This window comes from Pholcus phalangioides, unplaced genomic scaffold (genome assembly GCF_987345545.1).
Source record: "Pholcus phalangioides strain wild (caught in Gottingen) unplaced genomic scaffold, Ppha-v1.0 ptg000027l_1, whole genome shotgun sequence".
In the NCBI taxonomy this organism is placed as follows: Eukaryota; Metazoa; Arthropoda; class Arachnida; order Araneae; family Pholcidae; genus Pholcus; species Pholcus phalangioides.
Window position 1 is genome coordinate 10,995,270 of NW_028301617.1, and position 19,609 is coordinate 11,014,878.

Below are 19,609 nucleotides of genomic sequence, written 5' to 3' on the forward strand. Positions count from 1 at the left end.
TGGGTTCAATTAGAAGTTAGACTTTCAAACATAGCGTAACCATATGTATTTGAGGAAACTAATGTTTATCGCAATACTAAATATAAAGTAAATTGTAGCCAAAAAGTGCATTTTACGAAAAGTTTTACTGATTATTGCAAAAATTTCTGAAGAGTGTGGGGGGGATAAAGGAATGCACGAATCGCACTTAACTAAAATGTGTTAAATGTGTTTCATGAACAAGAATTCATCATGACCAGGGGACCATTTCCATTGAGAAAAATAGGGGGGGGGGAGGAAACTGTGACCTGAAATACTGCAACGTACGGGATATTGCCAATTGCTTTCGAATATTGAAGAAAAAAATTAATTTTTCATTCGATTGCAAATAAAATACTAAAAAAATTTTCGTGTCGATCGGTTAATTTGTTCTTTCAGAATTGAAGAAATACTGAATGTGTAAACGTATAGCTGCTGTGGTGGTCGAGTAGTCACAGGTGACGGGCTCGCATCGCGAGTATCCGGGTTCGAACACCCACCGGCGCCACAGTGGCGGTCGGCTGAAGTTGGTTTTCTGTGGTTCCCAACTTCGAGGCGCGAATGCGAGCCGATCTCATAAACTGCAATATGAGGAAATCGCTTTCACGCATTGGTTGTTTTTTTTCTAGTACACGTTTTTACGCTATAATTCAGTAATTCTTTAATTTCCGAAAGAACAAATTAACCGATTGACACCAAATTTTTAGTAGTTTATTTTGCCATCGAATGAAATCTTTTTTTTTAAATCATTTTTGAAAATTCGATTTCAAGGGTCGTGACCCCCCCTTAGGGGGGGTATTCAAGTATTAAGTCATCATCGAGGGGAGGGCGAGGAGTTCCCAATTTGCTGACTGTTGATTACGGGGGGGGGGGGGTTGGACGATGCTTACGTCATCAACCACCCTTTTATGAAAATATGAAATATTTCTTAATCGGTGTGCCGAAAACGAGAAAACCTTTTCGATAGTTAATGTTCACCTGAACTAACATTCCATCTATCGATAAGTGCACCTACAGAGCCACTTTAGTGATCTCTGAATGTTCCGCGGCACCAAGTGATCTGGAACTGTGTCCGGGCCGCTTAACTGCTCTGGAACTGTGTCACGCATCACTCACGTGAGATCCGTAATTTTGCCGCGGAATTACTTCAGTAATCTGGGAATGGGCCGCGTTTAACTTGAGTGATGTAGAACCGTACCGGGGGTCGTTTAAGTGCTCTAAATCTGCGCCACATGTCGATCAAGGGACCTCCAAATGTGCCACGGATCTCTTAAGCGTTCTGAAACTGTGTCACGGATCACTTAAGTGATCTGTGAATGTGCCACGGGCCTGTTTGGGTGATCTGAAAAAAAAAGTGCCACGGGCCGCTTAAATGCTCTGGAATTGTGCCACGGGTCACTTAAGCGATCTGTAAATGTGCCACTTAATTAATTTTTACAAAATTAGGTTTGAGGAGGCAGGCCACATGAGATAACCCTCGGGGCCACATTTGGTCCGCGGGCCAAGGGTTTATCATATATGGCTTAGATGGTGGGTCGCAATGAATTTCTTAGAAAGAAATTTTTGAGTTCTTCAAATACCATTTGAAATTAACACAAATTGATTATGATAGCACACAAGCCGCTGTGGTGGTCGAGTGGTTATAGTGACGGACTCGCGATGCGAGGATCCGGGTTCGAACCCCACAGTGGTGGTCGGCTGAAGTTGGTTTTCTGTGGTTCCCAACTTCAAGGCGCAAATGCGAGCCGATCTCCCCGTTAAAAAGTCTCGCCACAGAGAGCAACAGTCTTACAACGATAAATCATTCAATCATAACACTTCACTCATAGTTAGAAAAACTGGTGGCAGATGGCAGCACTACACATAACAAGCATTACAGAGAAACAAAAACTTCACGTCAGGTTTCACTACACGTACACGCACATTCCCGCATGTACCGATTCGTTGGGGGTTCCGTGTGTGGTGTGGGCGGGGTGGATGTGTGGTGTTCGTTGGGAGGAGGCACGTAAACCCCTATGCTCCCCCCGCACCGCACGCATACATGTCTGATCCCACCAATATGCGTCAGGAAATAAGGGGGAGAGGGGGTCACAGTTTTGCTGACTTTGTCTAACGGGAGGGGAGGGGGGGGGTAAAAAAATGGCTAAAAATTTGCCGACGTAATACTTGAACGGCCCCCTTAAACATTACCGCAATCTGGCAAAATCACGAATTGTTGCTGAAAATTATGAACGATTGGAAAATCAATGGCTAATGCAAGGACTCGCAGTAACTTGAAATGTAGTTCAAGGAATATGAAACGCGTTGAGATCATCAGACAAGTATGAGAGATGAGTAGGCCTATTCATATGTAGTCATGATTACCACAGTTTAATTTATAAAGTCATCTTCATTCACCATTTTAAGTAAAGGTTACTAATTCGAATGAGCTTCGCTGAAAAGAAAAAAAAAAAAAAAAAAAAAAACGGAACAAGTGTATAAAGTCTGAACGGACGGACAAAGTACAGGAACGTCCCGTAAAACACGGGACACATGGTTTAAGTTACAGGGACCGTGGAACCATCTCCGATATTTTACCGGCCCCTCGGGTTCAGGAAAGGTTGAGGAAACGCTGTTTTAGAAAATTACTTGTTCACGTGCATCGGGGAAAATAGCCCAGAAAACTCCCCGAAGTAATCCATTTAGGGGGGGGGGGCATTTTCAAGTATTACGTAAGCAGATTTCCAGCCATTTTCGACCACCCCCCCCCCCTCCCACTTGTCAGCAAAACACTGACCCCCCGTCAGCAAAATTTCGCCAGCAGCTTAAAATATTTCATATCTTCAAAAAGGGTGGTTGATGACGTAAGAAACCCCCCCCCGGCCCCCCTTGTCATCAAAATTCAGCAAATCCGAAAGCCCCCTCCCCGAAGTAATCCATCTACCATAACCCACGAAGATCAGAATCGAAACACTTATAGGAAACCCCTCCCCCCCCCCCGCCCCACACACTTCGAAACCTCATTCCACAAACAACACTGTACACTGTAACGCCATTAAAAAATAAACAAACAGCATGCATGGTTTTGAGCAGCTTAAGACACTTTCTCGAATCAGAAAAACCCCAACATTCTTTGGCGAGAAGTTTCCTTCAACAAGAACCAAACATACGGTAAGAGGAATCAGCCAAAATGTTTGGAATAGGTAAGTTGGAGGGCGGGAGGGAGGACTTAAGGCATGTGTACTTACTTACTTATACAGCGGAATAGCCGCATATTTTATGCGTCAACCCTTCTGACCCCCGACAGAGACAGGGGTCGCCCCCAAAAAGAAGAAGACGAAGCCGAGAGGTAAACCCTAGTGACGTGAGCTTGCAAAACGTTGACAGTTACCTGAAAAATGATGTTTTAAAAGATGCTCAGATCCAGGAGGTGTATATCTCTGTTTTTATGCTTAAGGGACAGCGGCAGGAGGTGGATAGTCCTATAGGAGGGGGGGGGGTGGAAGGATAAGCTTTTTATGTGTATGTGTAATGTTTTATTCAGTTTTAGTCACGATATTCATCACTCAAAGTAGTGAAGCTTTAGAAGAGAATTTGAAATTCAAAAAGACCTTTTTCCCCCATTCTTCCTATCCATGTTGCGCCCGTGTTGCTTCTGGTGCCGACGGTTATGGATGGCATGACAACGTTGGTTGTCAACGTGACCGATACTGAGGAATTAAGATTCCCCCCCCCGCCCCCGCTTCTGAGTTTTTGACGTTTTAGAAGCGTGTGAGTGGTGTTTTGGTGATTCTCATTTGGCTTGATTGTGGCGGCGGTGATGGGAGAGAGAGTGTCCGTAGAAGACTTTCGGATTGGTGATTATGCGGAAAAATATAAAACTTTTGGTTTTTCCCCCCCCTTAAGCTTGGGATATACTCTCGTGTGGGATTGGTTAGAAAAGAAACGGCTGCAGGTGAAGACTGCGGCAATTCTTGAAAACTCGAAATTTTTGTGGTGGCAGCTTGGGAATTCTGATTACTGCAAATATTCTCGAAGACTTGGTAAACAGTTGAAGGCTTTTTTCCTGTGGGTGAGAGGGATTTCGTTGACTGGAGGTGTGCTCTCAAATACTAGTTAAGTATTGGTAGACTTTTTGCAATGGAAGGATCGATTCTAATGACTACGATTCTAATAACTAGGAGCAGGATCGATAGATCAGGGCCATTCGGAGTTTTTACCCCCTTTGCGGGTTAGATTCTGATGACTGCGAGTGTCTTTGAAAATACGAGGCAGGGCGTTCTGATAACTGCAGGTGTTATCTGGAGTCTAAATTCTAGACTACGTCGATACAGGGTGGGAGAAAAAAGTCCGTAGAAACTTTAAAAATGAATAAAAGCCGGAAAAATAACCGAAATAAAAAACGGTTTGCAGGGTTAGCATCGTATGCATCATCAGGTTAGCTAGGTCGCGAGAATTTTTTTTTAAGACAGGAAAAAAATAATTAAAAAACAGCCGATAGGTGGCGCTGGTATCATACTTCGGTGGAAACATCCATATGCGACGGTTACAAGAACTTGCGCTCCTAATCCACCGTTGTAACCGTGTATGTGGACCTGCTGCACTCTGCCGTTGCTGGATTTGTGACTCGCCTGCTATGTGTTATCCCCTGTGGTGATGGTCATGTGGTACACATACTGCTGTAGTAAACAATTTGGAGGCGTGCTGTTCGTTATTTACTTATCTTTTCTTTGACTTGTATACGGCAGCGCCACCTATCTGCCGTTTTTTAGTTATCTTTTTCCTGTCTTAAAAAAAATTCCCGTGACCTAGCGATGCTAACCCTGCAAACCGTTTCTATTTCAGTTATTTTTCCGGTTTTTATGAATTTTCAAAGTTTCTACGGACTTTCTTGCCCACCCTGAACTGAGTAAACCTCAGTAGTAGCCTTTCTTCCATGGAAAGAGAGCTTCTGATGATCGTTGTCATCCTGGAAGACACTAGATAAATACCGTAATTTCACTTCCATCGCAGGAAAGATTCAGTTCCTGACTAAAAATTTTTTTACGACGCGTCAATATCGAAATTACTCTCCTCGTACGTTCTCGTATTACGATACTGTGTTTTTCGAACTAATAACAAGTCTATACAGGGTATAACTAAACTCATGGTCAGAACTGTGAGGGGTTGTCAGATCTCGCCAAAAACAAACAAACAACCTTCACCATACAATGCGGGGTAGGAAAGCAAGCGGCGAGCCACGTGTGGGCGCTTTCTCTGGAGTGGATGAGACGTCTTCTTTTGCAGAACCCGTCATTCGTCGGCAGAGATGCAACAATACGGCGGCGAAGGGGGGGGGGCTGACATGCATGTTACTGCAAACGGCAAGGCCGTATAGAAGCGGTAATAAGCCTTTACCAAGAGCTATTTCTAAACAGGGCGGCACCCGATTGTGGAACATTTCAACGCTTTCCACAGGCAACTCGTGGGGACAGGCTCGTTCATTTGATCATTTTTGTCTCACCAGGGTCATTATCTGCACACAAGGGCTAATTACACTTGGATCTACAATTTATTGCCGATTCCGAACGGCAGTCCATTTTTTTATACTCACCGAGAGGTTGGTGCGTTCACCCTATCGAAGTGGGACTCCCAGTAGTCTGCCAACCTTTTTTCTGCGGTCATGTCATCGTTTATGTTGAACACCTGTGTCAGGAAAGTTTCTGACAAGGGCGAACCGGGTATCGCACTCGCGACACCTCTAAATATTCTTCGGAACTTTAGGTGAGTATCTTATAGATCTGGGCTACCGCGCCGGGGAGACAGGCACGCTCATTCCTCGCCCACCATGACACCATAGGCATGGAATAGTACCTTATTCTGACTGTGCATGACACAGGTCGAGCAAAGAGCGTGAGAACTGTAATGAACATTTGTTGTTTTCGATAATGAAGATTCTTTTGAAAGGATGACGTCACTCTCCTCTACCATGCGAAGGTATTTAACAACTGGCTGTTGCGAAGATGAATTTTTGGAAAGAGAGAAAATGCTTTTTGCGGGGAATCGAACCCACGTTCTTTCACTTTCCGGGTGAATGCCCCCTAGACCACTAGACTACATTCCTTTCATAAGTCGCCATCTGGTGGAATCGTCAACAATTGTGAGCTCGGCCTGAGTCAGGTCCGGCCGTCTTCGCGCGGTCCCTTTCAGTGCACACGAGCTCCAAGGAAAGATGTGCCTTTTGTAGTCTAGTACGTTCATACGGAAAGTGTAAGGACGTGGGTTCGATTCCCCGCAAAGGCAGTTTAATTTTATCTTTCTAAATATTCATCTTCGCAACAGCCAGTTGTTAAAAACCTTCATAAATATTCTTTGTCCTTTATTATCCGTCTTTACTGTATTCCACATTTTTTTACCACACAGGCGCCCTCTCACGTCTGGTCGCTTGCTTTCCGACCCCACATTGTACGGTGGAAGTTGTTTGTTTTGGCGAGTTCTGTCACCCCTTACAGTACTGACCATCAGTTTAGTTACACCCTGTATATTCCGAGTTACGAATTATATGTGACGCGTGACATCAAAGGTATCATGCAATCAAATCGATCGATTATATTAGAAAATCATGGCTTTCGAGTAAAAGGGCTCGCAAAATAACAACCCTATTACATGACCCACCCGAGTATCGCCAACTGGGCAAGAATCGACCGCTGTCGTGATAGTAACACATCTTCACAGGTAATGGCATCCCACGTTCAAAGATGAAATAACAAGTAAAAAGGGTCAACACAATTCAATCTTCGGGATGTAAGGAACCTTTCAGTGCAAGTCCATCGATGCAGGTGATTTCCCAGGACAACACCGACTCAACTTGCATGTCATTCCCGGAACACGTTCCCTTTCCCTTCTTTGGAAGAGGAGGTGAAGGGGGGGGGAAACACGGCCATGTGTGGCCGTAATGTTTCACTCTGGAACGTGAGAACACTATCGACGACGTTAATGTTTCAAGAAGGACCATTTAAATAATCAAAACCCCCGCGTCCCTTTCAATTCGAGAGGTCCCGTCTCTTTCACCGTGTGTGTGTGTGTGTACTCGGGGAATCCATTCACGTCTCCATTAGAAACAAGGCTCACAAAACGATTAAGATCAGCTCTATTTACCCTTTCCCCGATCCACCCTACCCCTACCATCTATACCCTGCGCATTTAATCGATTAAATATTGAAAGGGGGTCCACGGATCCACATACGCACGAGAAGAACAAAAATCCTATGCGGTATTTCCCCTGGTGGGAAATCTACTCGCCTAGGTCTTTTCGATACAATTGTCTGTCACGTTGAGGGGATTTCGTTGCCACTTCTTGCTGTGGTTGATATGGTTGTGAATTATATATATTTGTAATTCTATTTCGTGATTATTTGCGGTTTTTCCTGCGTGGTACCATCCATACCATAATTTGTTTAGGGGGTCATTCAAGTATTACGTCAGCATCGGGGGGGGGGGTTCGGATTTGGTGACTTTTGATGACAGGGGGGGGGGGAGATGAAATTTTTGATGACATCAAAAATGGCTGAAAATCTGCTTACGTAATACTTGAATGGCCCCTTACGCCTGAAAAAAAAAACCGGTATCATTGTCTCTAATCCTCTAGAGCAGTGTTTCTCAATCGCCGGGCCGCGGCCCTGATATCATTCATACCGGGCTGCGAGTGATTAGCCGTTTCATATTTTTCCTCGTTTATTTTCCGTTGGTCGTGTGTTTGACCGGGCCTCCGACTCAACAAAAATGAATGAAACCGGGCCGCGGGCTTGAAAAGGTTGAGAACCACTGCTCTAGAGCAGTGTCTCTTGACGATTTTTTTGCCCGCGGCCCCCTTTGAACTATGGTTTTTTTTTCTCGTGGCTCCCCTGTCTTACCCAGAGTTTCTGACCCTCATATAGAAGCAAGATCGACCGCTTGCATTGAAAATTGAGTTTTTTCAGTTGAATTTATACTGAACGAAAATTTTTCAAATAAGATTGGCTTCCAGACCACCGGCCTAGAATTTATTGAGCCCCCGCTAGTCCGAGTTGTATGCAGGGCCGTCTCAGCATCATGGGTGCCTTAGGCAAAGTGATGCTATGGTAGTCCCATACTTAGCTGGAAAATAAACAGCCTACATATTTCCAACTTATTTTCAAAATTTATTGTACTATACAAAATATAAGGGGGTGGGGGTCACTTATGGACATGAGACCCCCGGGCATCACCCCTCACAAGAGTGGGACTGACAGAGCTGCAGGCCGGGGCCTGATATAGTTTTCATCGTTGTTTTTCACACTATCATTTTGATACACAGGAGGGGGTCCGTGAAAAATCTGGCCTGGGGCCTGCGAAAAACCCCATCCTAGGGAACTTGTTGCAAAATTTAGGCGGTGAGGCCAGGGTGGGTCCATGCCCTGAGACGACCCTGGTTTTATGGGTGGTTTTGCTGGATTCTGTAAGTGTATAGTCACTAATATAAAAGCTTCATTTGTTCACACTTTAATTTTTCTTTTCAGCTGTCTGCAGCCCTCCAAACCACCTGTCATGGCCCCTTTCTCCCGTGGTCCCCTTGAAGTATACCAGTACCACCAGCGGTCCATATGGCCCCCCAGTCGAGAACCACTGCTCTAGAGAAACGGACAATATCCATACCGATTATTTCCAGAAATCGATCTTTGAATGTACCCGTTTTGTTTTCGATTAAAAGTAGAATTTGTAAAAGAATTTCGTGAGAAATCAAACTTTGATTTATGCAAAATTTTTTAGGGTAAGGACTTACTGAAAAAATTAAAAAAAACAACGTTTTCTAACTCCAGACTAAAGAAAAATGCCAAAAATTCTACTGATGAATTTAGTGGAAGATGCTACAAAAGTGCAAAATTCACCAATAAATGCTGAGAAGCAAACTTTAGAAATTTATTGAAAAATGTCGAGCAGCTCATTTCAGAATTTGAGAACACGTTGGAATTTACCTAAATATTGAAAAGCCAATTTTATGATTTGAAAACTCACAGAATTTATTAAAAACGTTAAAAACCAGAAAAAAAAAATCTTAAAATTTATCAAAAGGTGTTGTATAAGCCCATTTCAAAATTACAAGGGCAATGTTGGAAAGCCTCCAAAATGAATTTGGGAACCGAATCTTTTACTCTATGTCAATGATTCCCATCGTGGACGTTAACGTCCCCCTGGGCTAGGGGTATAACATAAGATCCTATGATTGCTAGATTGCGTTGGGGGGGGGGGGCGGCGATTTGAGAGAAACATTTCCGAAGAAGGGGGCGATGGGACAGAAAAGGTTGGGAAACTATGCTCTATATCAGTGGTTCTCAACCGGTGCTCCGCGGAGCGCTTGGGGCTCCTTGTGCGCTCCCCAGGGGATCCGCGGCCGTTCGAGGAAAATTAAAAAAAAACAGTAATTTTTGAAAAAAATAATTATATAATTACTTTAGAATAATAAAAATATATCAGCAATATTTTGCTGAATATGTAAAAAATAGGTCTACGGGGCTCCACCATAGAAATTATATGCCAAAAAAGGGCTCCGCGAGTCAAAAAAGGTTGAGAACCGCTGCTTTATATTATAGTTTCCCAACGTTTTTTGTCCTATTGCCCCTTCAGAATTTTTTTCCCCCAATCGTCCCACAACGCAATCTAACCTATACAATCCGGTATTACACCCGTAGCTTCTACCGCCCCCCCGGAACATTCCATCACCCCCCCCCCCGGGGGCGTTAACACCCAAGTTGGGAATCACTGCTCTATATCGTATGCCGCCAAGGCACCCTTGTTTGGCGAGGGACCCCCCGACGCACTTGGTATTTACGGGGAATAAAATGCTGAGAGTAACCAGTCCTAGAGGATTTGCCGAAAAATGCCATAAACCTAATACAGAATTTACCAAGGAAAAAGAAAATTGAAAATTCAATCTCTTAACATTCACGAAAAATGTTTAAAAAATAAATTTTAAAATTTATCAAAAAAAAAAATGAGTTGAAAAACAAAAATTTCAGGAATTTAATCTATATATATATAAAATTGATTTTCTGTGTGTATGTTCTCTATACAAATCTACAATTTTAGATCTATCGTCACCAAATTTTGCATATATACCAAATGGGACCCGACTTGAACGATAGGCTACTTTAAAATTTCGTCAGAGCAGGGCAAATGCCCCAAATGGGCAAAAAACTATCGGGCAACAATGGTTTTTGGGCCTCAACAATCACTTTCCGAACGTTTACTTTGGTTTCAGTGTGGTTCCCTAGCAATGCGTTTCAGACGTGTATATGCCTTTACAACGGTTTGTCACTTTTTTAATCCTGTTAGTATATGTATAATAGTTTATGGCTTTATAATGGTTTGCCACATTTTCAATATACTCTCAGTAATGAGGCTTTTTGAATAGACGTCATAATCATCATCAGCATCGCTTTGAAATTTTAATGTGATATTTTGCTATATATTGTTGAGGTTATGAACCAAAATCTAAGGTCTATCATATATATTTTTTGAATTACAATGTTTTATAGACAAAATGTAGGATGAAATTTCAAAAAATTCACACATACATAAACATATTTTGTTGTTACTTATGAGCATATCATGCAATCCTTTAAATTTTGGTTCATAACCTGCAGCATTACTAGCTAAATGCACTGTGGAAATCACAAAGCATTTCATTAACAACATTTTTTGCAATCGTGTTTCGAATATCACATGAATTTCGCCTAAAATTTGACATAAAAACGACTTTTTCATATAGAAAATGTCATAGGTAGACCAAACTTTCTCACTGTTTTCACCATTTCGAGACACTTTCTATCAAAAAATGTTATTTGTAAAAAGTTCACTCCAGTACCATTATCGCTTCTCGGTCTTTTGGCTAAGATCAAAGTGTAGTATTTGTTCTTATCAGTACTATTTTAAAGAAAAGTGACAAGAAAGATAGTCGGATACCTTAAGGGAAAAAAATGAAAATATATTAGTGAATATTATATAGTAAATGAATGAATATCATGAAACAGTGGAGAGCAAATGAGTGAAACAGTGGATATTATATAAAATTATTAAATGAATTGAAATTTACAAATTGAAATTTCAAGGGAGGTGGGGGAGAAAGAGAAACTTCCCATTCCGTCATTAGTCATTATTACATGGCCTTTGTATTGGAAGCCAAAAATTATTAAATTATTGGAAGCAAAAAAAATGTTGCAAAACCATATCCCCACAGAAGTATTCAAACATTCTAAAATACTTCTACTTCCCACACAAGTCATTGGATACCGCCCAGTATACAGTATATGCCTGCAAAATAAGGAACAAACTACTCACGTTCCTAATCATAGCGCGTGTTCCCAACAAAACAGTACACACATACCCCTCCATATAATCCCTTACAAACAAACAAACACGTCTTGAACACATTAAAGAAATAAAAGTGCGCGCATAAGATGTAATTAACATTTAAAAATTCCAATTGCGCAACAAGGGTAAGGAAACTTCCTCTCGACGAGAGCGGAACTCGAATTCAACAAATGATTAATTCGTCCGCGACGCTAATTTCATTTACCGTTTTTTTACTTCCCCCTTCAGTTTACTTGGGCGGACCCCGTAGATATATATATTCGTTCCTTTTCCTGGAAATATTCCTCGACGATGAAAGAGAGAGCGCGAAGAGAATCTTTCTTGGTTAATGTCTCGAAATTTGTTAGTTATACAAGTACATACACAAGTGCGCGCCGCGTACATGAACGTCTCCCCTCGGCGTGTGTGTGTGTATTTGCTGCGGAAACATCGAGAGAAAAGCTCCAAAACAACGAACGAACAACCTAAAGTACTCAAAATTTGGAGAGTTGTGTGTGTATGTATGTATGTACTTGCCTGAGCCTAATTTGATTAATGATCGCGGTGTACCTTTACTCGGGTTCGGCAAGAGATTTTTACCCGCGGTTCGATCACCGGGCGCGCGCGCGCGCACACACACACACACACACACACGAGAGCATATTTTTCAGCTAATTAAAGTTAATTGTTCCGCGACTCCTCGAAAACTTACTGCACACACACATTCCTCTCCCCCCCCCCCATCCCCGAAAATCTTTATAAAACTCTGTAACTTCTTATTCATAAGTGTTTCTCCCCCACTCTCTTTCATTCCACAGCAAAAGAAATAGTTCTCGTCTTCTAGAAAATTCCACGAGATGTTACGAGAATGGTTGCCAGAACCGCTATTCTCCCCCCCCCCCAACTCCTGTTCGGAACCGCACCCACGTTTTGCGTATGAAAAGGGATAGGGTTGAAAGATACTAATTTGCATACGCACGTGCTGCATGCGGATGGAGTGAACGAAGGAGTTGGGGGGGGGGGAGGATTTTTGGGTAATGAATATCGTGAGAGGATTGATTCGTTTTCGAAGGTTCAGGAACTTTGTTTTCTGTTGAAAATGGGAGTTATTTTTAGTATATCAAAGAATTTATGAATATTTAATTATTAGGTTATTAATTGAGATGGATCTGACGTAGAAGTTTTGAATAGGGGATGTCTCGCGGTGCCAATGTCTAATCTGAGAGACTTCCGTGGCACCGAAATTGCCACAATTGATCCGAATTATTTGTTTTAAATTATTTTATTCTCAGATTGTTTCCGCGGTACCTCTGACCGATATCACGTCTAGGTGCCGCGGAGAACTGTTTGGGACCCACTCCGGTCGGTAAACGGTCACTAAGAGAAGACACGGATTATTTTCAGATTTCCGTAACCATGCAAATCGTAGAGCAAGGCTGCCTGCCAACTCTCCTGAAATCCGATAAAAAACGTTTCATTTGGCGACAAATAGATCAGATGCGCCTAAAAGCAGCTGTCCCTTCGGCTTCTTAACAGTCGATTCAAACAGATTTGACTCGTGTAACTGACTTTTGGTTCTCGTGGCGATTTTTTCTTGGCTTGATTTTCGTTATAACATAGTTATACCTACTGAATTGCAATAGATGTTGATGGTGGATTTCAACCCACCCACTTTTTTTTTCATTGTCAGCCAAGTATATATATAATCTGGAATTTTTCTCGGCTAATTAATTACAAGAGTTTCATCAATTCGGGTTAATATTTCTTCCGTTTGGCGGCAATTTCTTCTGACTGATTTTCCAAAGTTTCTTTTGGTGCAGTTCTGCATCACCATTAGAATTTTTGTCCACTGTAACTGTGCATATAAATATTGCTTGGATTCGTTAAAACGTCGCCAAGTCCATAAAAATGATTCGAGTGGCAAATTTGTTGAAAGTGAGGGGGAAAAAACCTATTTGGTTTTAATTCCAAAGTTTTAGGAACTAAAGTAAATTTATTGCTCTTTCAAAAACTTGCAAAAATTTTATATTTAAGGGATCGTAATATTTTAGTGGAATATCAAGTGGCCAAACTCCCCACAAGATTCGTAAAGGAATAGTAAAATTTAGGTCGAGTTATCGTGGAATTATACACATATTTCAATTCCAAATACATTCGAAATCATTTGAAGTTACCCTGCCAGAAAACTCTTTTTATTACTATTATTGTTATTGAAGTGAAATTTAAAATTATTCATATTTTCTATCCATAAATCGTGATGTTATTATCTGATATGACGTGTTTATGATCCATTTCTCGAATGTAATGACCATAATTCTTCGAAAAAACTTTCTGATTTTGTAGTTTCTTTTCCCCTTGTGGTTTCTAAACGGGCATTACGATCAGGTTAATACAGTCTATTCAGAAATATCTGCGTGTGTGTATTGATGACGCTGATTTGGGCTGCAACTTGGATATTAGATGGGTCTAGAGTGACCCGGGTGCGTACAAACAAACCTTACATTCCTAGAATACGTTATAAGGAATTTAGAGCATCGTGATTGTGGTCGCAATGAGTGATGAAATCATTACGTCACGTATAGTGAAATACTTGGCGAAGTTGAGTGGGGTTCTGGTGTTGGTCCGGATCCGCATGCCTTTTCACACGAGCACATATTTTCTGGCGTTTCGCCCGCATCGTAAAGGCGGGTTTTGTTTTCACCCAGTGAACGCCGTACGTGGATAGCGTTGTTTAATAAAGTACTTAATTTTTGTTTTAAAGTTCTATATTGTAATTATTCAAGTACAGTAAAACCTCCTCTAAACGGCCACCTCCGAACAACAGCCGCATTTTGTTGGAACCGAACTCGTCCCACAGACTTTACATTACGGATAATCTTCGAACAGCGATTTCTGAATAGCGGCCACTTTGGACACGGAGCCGGAAAAAAATATGCATATAAAGAAAAATACTCTATGGGGGAGGAAGAATCATGGATGTTTTCTTATTATGTTGGCTAGTAAGGTGTGGCCCGCGATCTCAAACCTAATTTTGTAAGATTGAATTAAACGTGGTATTATCAGATCATTTCTGTGCCTTGCAGTGCATTTACAGATTACTTAAAGTGACCTGGGGGTGCTGTTTCAGATCACCTGAGTGATCCGCGGCACATTCCCACGTCAATGAAGTGGTCCGCAGAACATTTTCGGATCACTTAAGTGGCCGCAGCACAACTATAGATCACTTTTAAGTGGCCCTCTCCTCTACCTTCAATGCACCTAGCTAGCATATGTACTCACACGAAAAGAAACCACCCATAATTCTTCTTCCCCCCCCCCCAGAAAGTATTTTTCTTATAGTATATTATATTTACATATTACATATTACATATGTATATAGTATATGCATATTTTTTTCCGACTCCATGTCCAAAGTGGCCGTTATTCAGAAATCGTTGTTTTCGGAGATTATCTGTGATGTAAAGTCTGTGGGACGCGTTCGGTTCCAACAAAATGCGGCTGTTGTTCGGAGGTGGCCGTTAGAGGAGGTTTTACTGCACTTAAATAATGCAATAAAACTTTGAAACAAAAATTAAATACTTTATTAAAGAACGCTATCCTCGTACGGCGTTCACCCAGTGTGAAAAGGCATGCGGATCCGGACCCCGTATCCGCTACGTGTGAAAGGGCCCCCCCCCCCAAGTTTTGACACGTGCCGCAGCCATCCGGGCCCGGACGAACACTGCCGTATTGCGGGTGATGTTCCGCATCGTCTGAAAAGGCTTCATTTGCGCGCATCCGCTCAACACCACCTTTAGAAGGCCTCCTCACGAAGCTTGTGACGCCAATGAAGAAGTCCATTTTCCACTATTGCCATTGGATATATTGCAAAAAAAAAAAGTAAAGATATCGCATGCGTCCGCCTGCTATATCCAATGGCAATAGCCGAAATGGCCTTCTTCAGTGACGTCACGAGCTCCGTGCCTTGTTGTATAGGTGGTGTTGATCCCCTCCGCGTGAAACGGCCCTAAGGGCTGAGCTAGCTGATGTGAATGCGCTACCTTTTCGCGTAGGCCACAACCTGGCCACTAAAAATGACTAATTTCAATTAGTTTCTCAAGGCTATGTTTCAATTAACTTTTACCAGAAGCGTTCCGATGATAATCGCGGAGTAAAATTAAAATAATAATAATCTTTTCAATTCTTCAAGGCATAAAATGCAAGAAATGCAATTCCCGCGAAGAGCACAATACCCTCCTTCTGGAAGTTCTCCGCCGCTGCTGCTCTTGTTAGGTCAACTGAGAATATGTATATATGTACACGCACACACACACACACACACATTTCGAACGGTATTATGTTAAAATGCAAATCTCTCCTGAATTTTCAACTCTTGTGTGTGTGTGTGGCGTCGACGACGAAGACGACGCCATTGAACCAAAGAAGAGAAAGAAGTACAATAAAATGCAAGAAAAAGGCACAGCATTTTTTTGAATAATTCATCGGGATCCGATGCGCACACACTGAGAATTCCGAATGCAAAAAAGAAGAAGAAAAAAATGCAAAAAGTACCAGAAGGAAAAAAAAAATGGCAGCACGTCAGTACGGCTTTGACAATCTCCAACAAAAAGAGAGAGAGAGAGAGAGAGAGAAGTCTCGCATCAATTGGCGAGCAATTGCGAGAACATCTTTCCCCCCATGTCCCTCCATGCACAGACTTCAAATTGGCAATTCACGAGAAAAAGGGCTATACATATTAAACACATGCATATTAGCCATTTTATTCCAATTCCGACGACGAAAATTGAAATATAAATGAATTCGGGAGGCGAAGGGGACGGAGCGCCCTCCCACCTTCGCCCCTCCGTGACAACTACTAACAATACTCGTTTGATATTCATATGATGGACTCTCAATCTGTGGCAACGATGTCCTTTAGCTCCGAAAAATCACTTTTTTACGTGTTCTTTTTTTTTTTTTTTTTTGCGCAGCCATCTTTATTTAATTTCTCTAAATGATTGCCATCTTGTTTTGCATTCATGAGACGTCTCCTTTGTTAAAGAAAGATGGCGTCCCCCGTGTTGATTATGATACGGGGGCGCTGCGTCTTTTTTTTTTTTTTTTTTGCAAACGTGTTCCGAATGGACTTTCTTCGATGCTATTAATGAATTCTTCGTGTCCTGTTGATTCGATTTAATGGCTCGATTGTTTGAATGTTCTCTCTATGCCGGTTCCGTTGATGAAAGTGTGGTTCCGATTGGCTGCGCGAGGGCTCGTTCGTCTGGTTGAACAGTTAGGTGACGGGCGTGTGATTGATCTATTTGGGACCTGGGTTGTCTGTTGGGATCGTTTATGGCCTCTCACTGATGTTGATATGCGTTGAGATCGTCAACAGGCCTACGAAGATGCAATTATTCAATCGTTACGCTTCACTCATAGTTAGAAAAATTGATGGCAGGTGGCGGCACTACACATGACAAGCGTTACACAGAGACAAGCTTCACGTTAGGCTCACAACGCACGTACATTCTAACGTGTACCGAGGAATATGGACGAGACGCATGTGTGGGTTTAGTAGTAGTAATAGTAGGTGAGCAAATGATCGAGTGTGTGAGCGGGTGAGTGAGTGATTGAGGGAGTCGATGAATGAGCAAGTGAGTAGGTGAATGATCATATGAGTTAGCCGGTGAGCAATTGAGTGATTGAGTCACTCAATTACTCATTATATGGTCACTCAATTATTCATTATATGGTCATTCAATTACTCATTATATGGTCATTCAATTACTCATTATATGGTCATTCAATTACTCATTATATGGTCACTCAATTACTCATTATATGGTCACTCAATTACTCATACGGTTACTCACCCTCACATTATATGGTTGCTCAATTATTCATACGGTTACTCACCCACTCATTAGCTCATTCAACAACTCATGCGGTTACTCACCCACTCGCTAGCTCATTCAACAACTCATACGGCTCGCTCGCACGTTCAATCACTTGCTCACTCACTCACTGCTGACGAATTTATGTCGATGAATATTCCCAGCGGTGAATTTTTTTTTCCCGTCGTTGAATTGGTTCTTTTCAGCTACCTCGTTGGGCAATTTGCCTGTTGTGGTCTTTGTATATGCAGGTGAATTTTTCTACCGGTGAATTGCATTTCGGTGAATTCTTGTCGGTGAATTTTCCGTAAGTCCTCGTAAACATTCCTCTGAGAAATTGGACTATGGCGGAATTTGCTGCGCGTGTGTATTGTGCACGTTACGTAATATTTGTTTCTGGGGAATGCATGGTATGTATTCAAATTAACACCTAGTAGATCCATTGCAGGTTATTATCAAGATCAGCAGAAATCTTCCGAAAAGTGCGAAGTGACACCTATAAGTTGACGTATCAACCATCATTTTGTTGGAAAACTCTTCATCTCCGATCCCCATTGAGGACAATTAGGTTTTGCGATCTCTGCATGGTCTAAACCAGCGTTTCTCAACTTTTTTTCAACCCAAGGACCAGTAAAATGTCTGAAACAATTCAACGGACCACGATCATAATTTTTATGAATTATATTATGTATAATAATTATGGCTGTAATGCACGCATCCGACGTATATGCCATGTTCTATGTTTTTTCCGTGAGCAAGAGTTTTAATTTACGGTGATTTCCAGTAGCTCTTTATTTCCCACAAATATTGGCAAATTTCGCCGACTTACAGCAACGTATGTGGTGACAATTGGCGATGTCCCGTATTTTGCCGTACTTGAAATCCCAGTTCCCGTATTTTTCTCAATTGAAATATAGTCGCCATGTTATGATGAGTGTTTTTTGTTGTGTAACAAATTTTTGTTTATTGCGATTTGCGACAGCGATCTTTTGTTTCCCTTACCCTACACCAATTGCAGCAGTAATTAGCAAATTTTCCGTAAATTGCATTTTTGGCTGTAATGAGTGATATCATAGGCTTATGCAGAATTTTGTCGGTGGGGGCAATTTTTTTGTCTTCTGAAGCGGGAGGGGGGTTTATGTTTCTTCCTGCAGAATAACACTACAATCTCGGCTTGTGGGGGGGGGGGGGAGGGGTCCTTCTCTTGCGTATGCCTATGTCCTTTATATAGGATCACAATTTTCCACATTTTCTTCGATGAAAAATGGTAACCCTAAATATGAAGATCTGGTTTTCAATGGATATTACATAGCTGCCAAGTCTCCCGAATTTTAGCTTCATCTCTCGACCTCCCGAAAAGTTCTTAAATCTCCCGAATTTTTATGAAAATCACAAAAAATCCCTAATTGTCCCTACAAATTCCCTACTTCATTTAAACAGAATCCCCGGTTCTGAAAACAATCCCTAATAAGGAATTTTTTGTGGGGCAAAAAGTCTTTTGCTTCCGTTTTTCTCCCCCCTTTCGAAATGACGTAGATGGAGGAATAGTGGGAAATTCCTTTTTTAAGGAAGTTTTACAAAACCCTCTGATGGTAACAAGGAAAGTTGTTTGGTCGTATCGTGCAGGGAAATAGCTTAGCAGCCAATAGTCCTGGATAATAGTTGAAGATTATATTGACGCGCATGTGGTCAAAACTTCCTCTTTTGTTGAAGTTACGCACGTGCATCAGGTAACAAAACATGAATACTGATAAGCAAAAAAATATTTAGTCAATTTTATATAGAGATACTTATTCCCCGATGAATGTCCTTTCATCAAACGTTCCAGAAAAAGGGCCGACTCTTTCTTTTTGTGCAAGTTGTGTTACGGACATAAACATGGGCCATGGTGGAAAGACTGGCATCATCGCCCATGTGAAAACATCAAGCAAATGCCACAAAATAGTCAGTGTTCTTCAAAAATTGACGCTTTTTTTCCTTCATCTTCCGATGATTTCGGGGGTCGTGCAGAATGCTTGTTCACATCGTTTCTGATTGAACACAATATATTCTTTTTAGATCACCATTGAAGTTTTCTCCTCCAATTTCACTTGTTTTTTTGCGTAGGGATTTTATTCCCTTCCGTGTGTGTAAAATCCCTATTTTATTTGGAAAAATCCATTTTGTATTTATTAGGGAGTGGTTTTAGTATAAAATACGGGTCCGCGCGAAAATCTCTCTAATTTTCATTAACATTAGGATTGAGGCCTTTTCATGCGTTTCGTTATCATGTAATTCCTGATAGCATTATCAGGAAAATACCGAGCATGCATTAAACTTCGACTAAAGACCAAAGCTTTTTAAAAAAACCCCACTCAAATATATTTCTCCCGATCATTAAGATAATCTTGTAA

The 19,609-nt window shown here is 41.6% G+C and overlaps 1 protein-coding gene and 1 pseudogene across 1 annotated transcript in view; both read left to right on the forward strand.

The window, feature by feature from the left end:
- LOC149068400 (uncharacterized) overlaps positions 1 to 19,609 on the forward strand; it is a 178,774-nt gene that overhangs the window by 142,906 nt on the left and 16,259 nt on the right. The gene's annotated exons all lie outside the window — the stretch shown is intronic.
- Positions 10,863 to 10,961, forward strand: LOC149068401 (U2 spliceosomal RNA; annotated as a pseudogene).